Source organism: Vespula vulgaris, chromosome 1 (genome assembly GCF_905475345.1).
Source record: "Vespula vulgaris chromosome 1, iyVesVulg1.1, whole genome shotgun sequence".
Taxonomy (NCBI): Eukaryota; Metazoa; Arthropoda; class Insecta; order Hymenoptera; family Vespidae; genus Vespula; species Vespula vulgaris.
Genome location: NC_066586.1, coordinates 1,692,501 through 1,700,683, shown reverse-complemented (window position 1 = coordinate 1,700,683; position 8,183 = coordinate 1,692,501). Strand labels below are relative to the sequence as shown.

At 39.5% G+C, this 8,183-nt stretch overlaps 1 protein-coding gene across 21 annotated transcripts in view; it reads left to right on the top strand.

Annotated features, from left to right (window-relative positions):
- The first annotated feature begins 87 nt into the window (after positions 1 to 87).
- The window catches only part of LOC127063440 (mediator of RNA polymerase II transcription subunit 15-like), a 378,635-nt gene continuing 370,539 nt past the window's right edge, over positions 88 to 8,183 (top strand). For 13 of the 21 annotated variants that reach the window (XM_050993249.1, XM_050993268.1, XM_050993277.1 and 10 more), the window contains exon 1: positions 88 to 602. The gene's annotated coding sequence lies outside the window, so the exon portion shown is untranslated. Of the gene's footprint in view, positions 1,394 to 8,183 lie in introns of all 21 variants that reach the window. The other 8 variants (XM_050993401.1, XM_050993311.1, XM_050993330.1 and 5 more) reach the window with 3 other exon arrangements.

Genomic DNA, 8,183 nt, shown 5'->3' with positions numbered 1-8,183 from the left:
CGCCGTCGTCGCCGCCGCCGCCATTGCCGCCACCACCACCTCCACCGCCGCCGCCGCCGCCGCCACCGCCACCACCGCCGCCGCCGCCGCCGCCGCCGCCGCCGCCGTCGTCGCCGCCGTCGCCGCCGTCGTTCGCCGCCGCTACTATCGCCCTATCGTTGTCGTCGCAATCGCAGTCGCAGTCGCAGAGTCGTTGTCGTCGTCGTTTCGTCGTGTCGTCGTCGTTTTACCACGTTCCGCGCGTGCTTTTCACCAGGCGGATGGACACGATCATCCAGTAGAGAGGAGCGGCTAATATATATATGTGTATATATATCTATATATATATATGTATGTATTAACAAGGGAGAAGGCTTTAATCGCTAAATAGGTATTAGGGAAGAGGAAGAGGAATATAATATAAAGATTAAATAAAAGAGAATCGTGCGAGCAATCTGTGATCGCCAAAAGCGAAGCAGCAGCAGCAGCAGCAGCAGCAGCAGCAGCAACAGCAGCAGCAGCGACAACAACAACGGCCCGTTGTAATCGAATAAAACGGAAGAACTGATTATGAGTCGGAACAGTGCAGCAGGTCAGCACGCATACGAGCCGGCGTTATACAAGTGAGAGCAGTTTTTTCGTGGTTTGTGTCCGCGACCTGGCCGATCGACCAGGAGTTTAAAGTGAGCAGCGAGGGAGGCTCTCTATTTCTCTTTCCGTGTGTCTTTCTGCCCCTATTTTCTCTATCCGTCTATCCATCTATCCGTCCGTCTATCTACCCACCTTTAATTCGTCCGTCGTCCACCTTCTCTTCGTTCTATCTCCTCCTAACCTCTTTTTTCCTCTTCGATCTTTCTCTCTCTCTCTCTCTCTCTCTCTTTCTTTCTCTCTTTCTATCTATCTCTCTGTCTCTCTCTTCTTCTCTTTCTCTCTTTCTATCCGTTCTCTCCCAGTTTCGAAGAAGAAGAAGAAGAAGAAGAGGACGAGGTGCGAGCGAACGAACGTCAAGAAGGCAACAAAAGTCCGCGTTACGTTCGGCGTTGGTTATTATTCGTCCATATTATTCATCGGGATTAGTGCCGACACCGACGTATTAGATGATATATTATTCCTTCTAGATTGGTGCTTTTTTTTTTTCTTGGTGCTTCTTTCAAACGCGCGAACGGTGAGAGAAAAAAAGAAAAGAGATAAGAAAGGAAGAGAAAAGAATAAGGGAAACGAAGGACGGAAGAAAAAAAGAAAGGAAGGAAAGAAAAAGAAGAGAATAAAGTCAGTGGCTCCTAGACCAAGAGGAAAAGAAATATTTTTCTTCGGATCCCGGTCGGTGTGATATCCCGGAGTCATACTTTGGAGAAGATATCTCTTCGCAATATACGAGACGATAACAATAATCCGGACTTCGCTTCGCTGCAAGGTAAATCTAAATTTATATTTCGTAATATTCGCACAATTTATTATTCCATCCGTCGAGTCTCTCTCTCTCTCTCTCTCTCTCCTCTTTCCTTTTATATTCGTCATTTCCCCCTCTGCGATTCTATCGTATCACGTGTACCACGCACACTCCTACGCGGTCCGTTTCTTCTAGTTCCTTCCGCGTGTGAAATCATCTATCTCTTTCTCTCTCTCTCTCTCTTTCTCTCTGTATGTGTGTGTATCTGCTCTCTCTTTCTTTTTTTTAACTTCTTTTTTTCGTCGAGAACGACGACGTCATCCCATCGTAAAAATGCGTGCCATTTTCGATCGTTTTCTCTTGTAAGTCGTCTCTCTCTCTCTCTCTCTCTCTCTCTCTCTCTCTCTCTCTCTCTCTCTCTCTCTCTCTCTCTCTATCTATCTCTCTATCTCTGTCTCTTTTTTACGCAATCCGCGACGTGTCCTTAGCTGGACCGGCCGTACAAAACGATGTGGCAACGCGACGGCGATTGTAAATAGGAACAAAGCGAAGAAATATGTCATTTTAATTCTCAATTTCTTTCTTTTCCCTGTTTCTTCTTTCGTCTTTTTTTTAATTCGAATAATTTCAATCGTTGTTCTCGGAAAAGTAAGCCCTCATCGAATAACGATAATAATCGAGTAAAGAACGAATAAGCAAGCGAGCACGCGAATACAGCTCCCCTTTATCCAGTATATCAGCCAATCGGCATCCTCGATTTTGCCGCTCTCGCGTCAATGTCTCGGCCAATCGCGTGGCAGCTTATTCGCGCGGCGAAAGAGCCGCGCGATTTCGCGGTTACTTTCCTCTAACAACGTCTCGTCTTTCAACGTACATATTGCGTACGTATATGTGTCTACGTAACACGTTCGTTATTGTTGGTTCGTTGTGTTTGTTCGTTCTTTGGTCGTCCGTCCGTCCGTCCGTCCGTTCGTTAGTTAGTTCGTTCGTTCGTTCGTTGCGTTCGTTCGCGCGGTTTCCCGAAAAGAGAAAAATGAACACGGTCGCGATCGGTTAGAAAATCGAACGAATCTTTTTTTTACGAGAGTTATATCGTACGGCGAGTACTTCGGCGAGGCTGATTAACTCTATTATCGCTGTTATGTGTTAGTACTTAAAGCGAGCGATAAGAGGCCTCGCGAAGGTACGTTTAACCTAACTTTTTTCATATCCTTACTGTTATCGTTACGAAATTTTACGAAAACGATTCGAAAAAGCGTTTACGTTTTCCTACCAAATATTACGAATGTTTTTACTCGTTCTCTCTCTCTCTCTCTCTCTCTAGATATTTTTTCTTTCTTTCTTTTTTCCTCTCTATCTTTTTCCCTTTTACTCACTTACTCACTCACTCATTCATTCTCATCACTCTCTCTCTCTCTCTCTCTCTCTCTCTCTCTCTCTCTCTCTCTCTCTCTCTCTCTCTCTCTCTCTCTCTCTCTTTCTCTCATACGTGCGTGCGACGTTTCGTGGGCGCGCACGTGCCGCGTCGACGCTCTCGACGAGCAGAGAAGAGCAATGCAATGCAATGCAACGCTATGCAATGCAATGCAATGCAATGCAATGCAATGCAGTGCAATGCAATGCAATGCACTATGGTGGAGAGCAGAGCGACCGGCCGACCGACCCTTTTTTGCGATCTCTTTCTTTCTTTCTTTCTTTCTTTCTTCCCATCTTTTTTCCTTCTTTCTCTTTTTTTCTCCCGTACGTATTTCTTTGGTACGAAGGATTCCCGGTTTCAACGCAGCATGAAAATATCGCATTCGCCGTAGTACGAGACTGCCACGGATTCCGTCTCTTTTGCACTGACCCGTATTAACGAGTTACGCGTCCGGCAATTCGACTTTATTTCAGCTCGTTAGTCGACTCGTCGTCTCGTCCGGGTACCATCCAGGGAGACAGATGTATAAAAGAGACAGAGAGAGAGAGAGAGAGAGAGAGAGAGAGAGAGAGAGAGAGAGAGAGAGAGAGAGAGAGAGAGTATATCTAGTTTGCGAGAAAACTACATGCCCTTTCGTCTGTTCCCAATGCGATTTTTTTTCTTTTTTTTTTCTTTTTTCTTTTCTTTTCTTTTCTTTTCTTTTTTGCTCTTTTTGCTCGCCTCGTATCTTATGTACTCTTATTGAAATCACCAGTATAGAGAGATACGTATAAGTTAATTTTGTCTTCCTATGTACTACTTGCCATTTTACGTACTTATTTTTTCTTCTTTTTAAACTAAAATCTTTTTTCTCTTTTTTTTTTCCTTTTTTTTACCGTTTCCTAAATTTTTTTATTTTTTCATTTTTTGTCCTCCTCGCCTCCCCTTTACAAACAGACGCGTCCCCGTAACTTTTGGTATCGTGCCAAGCGAAGAAAAAGTCACGTGCGATTTCGTCTTTTTTAATTTTGGTTTTTGTATTTTTTCAAAATTACTAAATAGATATACTATCGATATCAAGGCTATCGTGTAACACTGAAGAAATATATTTCGAAAGATTAGACACGTGTGATTGGTTAATAAGTATCTGTTTTCGATCTCACTGATTATGGGGATCTCCATTATTGGGAAAATCATGTTCCGGGATAGAGAAGAAGAGAGACAGAGAGAGAGAAAGAGATATAGTGTTTGATATAGCGTCTGTAAGAGAGAGAAAAAATGTGCGTGGGAGAAATAGATAGAGAGAGAGATATAGAGAGATAGAGAGTATGTGCGTGTGAAAAAGGAAGAGAGAAAGAGAGAGAGAGAGAGAGAGAGAGAGAGAGTCTATATCTATAATAGAGAGACAGAATGCATACGTGTGTATGTGTGTGTGAGAGAGACAGTGAGATACAGAGTGTATGATCGTGTGAAATAGAGAGAGAGAGAGAGAACTTAAGTTTTGCAAGCAAAGAGAGTGGCCGGTGCAAGTGTACTAGCTCATCGTGTTCCTTGTGAGAGAAAGAGAGAGGGGGAGAGAGAGAGAGAGAGAGAGAGAGAGAGAGAGAGTAGGAAGAAGCACAGTGCGGCTTTTTAAAGAAATTCCACTTGCGTTTATATGCGCACTAATTCCCCCGAGGTATGAACTTTATCTTCATTTCTTAATGTAGCATTCTTGAGTGTCATCGTGACTCGTAGGTATGTTTATAAAATAACAAATATACTACGCTTATACGAATAGAACAACGAAATCGTACAATTAATTGATTTTGTGTATATGTGTGTGTGTGTGTGTTTGTATTAAACGATAAATTTATGATCGATCATGTCTATACGTATATAAATTATACGGGCATGTAAATTTGAATTTTTTTGTTAACCAAAGAAAAACGATCAAAGTTTTCTCCGCTGTAAATGCGAAGAAAAACAACGGAAGAAAAGAGAAATAAAAAAGATTAATAGTTGTCCCGTTAGAAATTTGTTAAGACAAAAAAAAAGAAGAGGAAAATGAGAGATCAAGTGGGGGTTAACTTACCTAGGTAAAAAATGAAACATAGCGTCATAGTGATTCCGATCGGTGTACAATTTTTTTTATCGGCTTGTTCGAACTTGAACGTTAGAAGGAAAAAAAAGATACTTTCGTAATATATTTCTTAATAAGTTGTAAAACGACAAGTAAAATGTCGTTTTACATCCCTATGACAAATATATATATGTGTGTGTACGTGTACGTATGCATGTAGGTATGTGCTTATGGTCGTCGTAAATTTCCAATGCTGCTCTCTCTCTCTCTCTCTCTCTCTCTCTCTCTCTCTCTCTCTCTCTCTCTCCCTCTCCGTCTTTCTCTTTCCCCTTCTCGTCTTTTTAGCTCGAAGGAACGTCGCTCGACCACTTTTTCGATCTCCGTCGTGCGCATAACGCAGCCACGCAGCACTATCAGGAGAACGAGACTTTGGCAAATCCCAAAATTCTCTTTCTTTCTTTCTTTCTTTCTTTCTTTCTTTCTTTCTTTCTCTCTTTCTATTTATCTTAACTTTCTCGAATTTTATCAGAGCAAACTAACGTGCAATAAATTTTTCTGAACGATATCGCTTGACTTTGCCATCAAACTCCGTTGTGAAAATTATACGACATGGATAATACGTTATATCATAAAATTATCAGTATTTTATAATTATCATCATTTTTATTACGGATATTGTCGATGATAAACGGTGTAACTTAATTTTTAATTTATATCCTCGTTATTTATATATGTATGAACGATGTCATCGATGATTTAATATATACATATACACACACACACACACATATATATATGTATACATAATATCCGTATTATAATATATATCATAATATTCATAATATAAATATTCTACAATAATAACGTTATTTTCTATAACAATATTATTACAATAATGCTCTTATTGATCTTCGAATGATTTTAAACAAGGATCAACATAAACACATTTACGTACCTACATACATATATACATTCATACGCACGTACGTATTTACACGTACACATTCTTCATAGTAACGCTTACACGTAACGACCAAATCATTTTCTTCTTATTGCTGAACACTCAGATCTTAGGCGCGGCTTCTCGAAATTCTCCTCTCTATACATACATCATTCCATTTCTCTCTCTCTCTCTCTCTTTCTTTCTATTTCTATGATAGTAATGTCTTTTATTGTTAGCAGTCGCGTGGTTAGATTCTAGCGCATCAAATTACTTTACCTTTTCTAGGCGTGTCCTATTGACATGTCGACCTCTCGTCGTCTTTCGTGTTCGTTCGCACAATGGCACGCTAGTTTATATGTGTATATAATTTTCTCCTTTTATCTTATTCTTCCGACTCGGTTGTTTTCGTTATGATACGACTAAGAAGGACGGAAGTAAGCAACGTATCAGTTAAATTCATTCGAAAATGAAGAGACGTTCGTCATTACTCGTCGATCGTCGGTCGTCGATTTAACTCCTCTTCTTTCTCCTTAATTTCGTCGTTTAATTTCGAATCTAATAAGCATTAACATATCAATTTTATCCTATTCGTATATCACAGAATGGCGAGTGAAAACTTTTCTAGACGGACTAAAAGTTTTTATGGCGATTTTTAAAAATCAATTGGGTTACTCTTTTTCGAGGATTTTTTACGCTGTATATCTTTTTTCTCTCTCTTTCTTTCCTTCCTTTTTTTTCTTTTTTTGGATCGTGAAACTACAAGCCTGGGAACTTTTTTGGAATCCGAAAAAAAATAAAAATGAAAAAGAAAGAAAAATTAACACGAACGGTTTCGACAGAGAAAGAGAAAGAGAGAGAGAGAGAGAGGGAGGGAGTAGTAGTAATTGATTTTTTAAAATCATCCAGGAACTTTTTTGATCCCACCTTGTACAGTTAAAAATTTTTGTCGAGTAATAAAAAAAGAAGAAAAAAGAAAAAAGAAAAAACAAAATAGAAGAAAGAAAGAAAAAGAGAAAAAGAGAAAGGATAAAAGAGAGAGAAGGGGGGAGGAGAACTAAAGATCGTTAACTAAAAAGAAAAATTTTGCAGTATTTTAAGGCCTTCGTTAACACGGTCTTTCTCTTGTTCGAGTTTGTAAACGTCCTTGTGCCGTTGCCGCAACGCCGTTTCTTGCCTGCACGCCATCATCGTCAAGATTTGTCTCATGACGTCATCGTCGATCAGCAAGCCGATATAGACACGCGTCGCGTCGTAGAGTCGTAGAAATAGGGGACCCGCTGCTTTATGGTCTATGACGGTAGTATATTAGGAACACCATTGTACATGCACAACACAGATAAAGAACGATCTTTTGCGATCGTATCTCGTGAGTTTCGAGCTCGAATAACAATGGCCTTTTATTCCGATCGATGCCTCCATCTCTGGTCGTATATATATATATATTTCTGTCTCTCTCTTTTTTCTTCTTTCGATTTTTAAGAAAGACTTTATTTAACTTTATTGTTTGCGAAAGATATAACACCTTCTTCCGATATCATATAACAGAATTTATATCTTATAAAAAAAAAACATTATAATCGTTTTAATATTTACAATGCGTGTTTTAACATACTTACAATTCTTGATATATGATTATCGCATGCATATAATACCATTTATATGTGCATGCACATATGTATGTATGTATGTATGTATGTACCGAATTTTTACGTTTAATAAGTAACTTTCGAGAGTTGAAAATTTTTCCGTTCTCAGCGTGAAGTGATCGACGACGAACGAAAACGACGGAGGAGGTGGAAGGAAGATGGGAGGGAGGAGAAAGAGGAAGAAGAGGGGGAGATATCTCATCGTTGAAAAATGATTTAATAACACGCCTTGCGAAATTCTCTGTGAACGAGAGAGGAAGAAAGAGAGAGAAAGAGAGAGAGACCCACACACGCATACATATACATACATACGGTGTAAACTCTAACGCAAAAGCAGAGCTCGATTTACGATCAAACGACCGACTCGTCGTAGTAGATAAAGTCAAAGGGATTCGTTTGATATGTACGACTTGAAAAGAGAAAAGAGAGTCGAGGAAGTCACTATATGTATAACTCGAGCATAGCACTCTTCGCGATTTTGAAAAGCGATGCTGAAAATATTTTCACGAATATTTTCTTCCATGTAAAAGGAAGGCACGTGCGTTCTTCTTTCGTGCGCCATTTCTTTTTTCTTTTCTTTTTTTTTATATACATCGCTATGAATATAATATGTGTGTGTGCATATATATCTATGCACATTATTATATACGTATATATATATATATATATATATATATATATATATTTATAATATATATAGAAAGAACAGAGACGAAATAGGTGAATCCTTCTAATCTCAGTCGTTGTTATCGTCGTTTCGTCGTTTC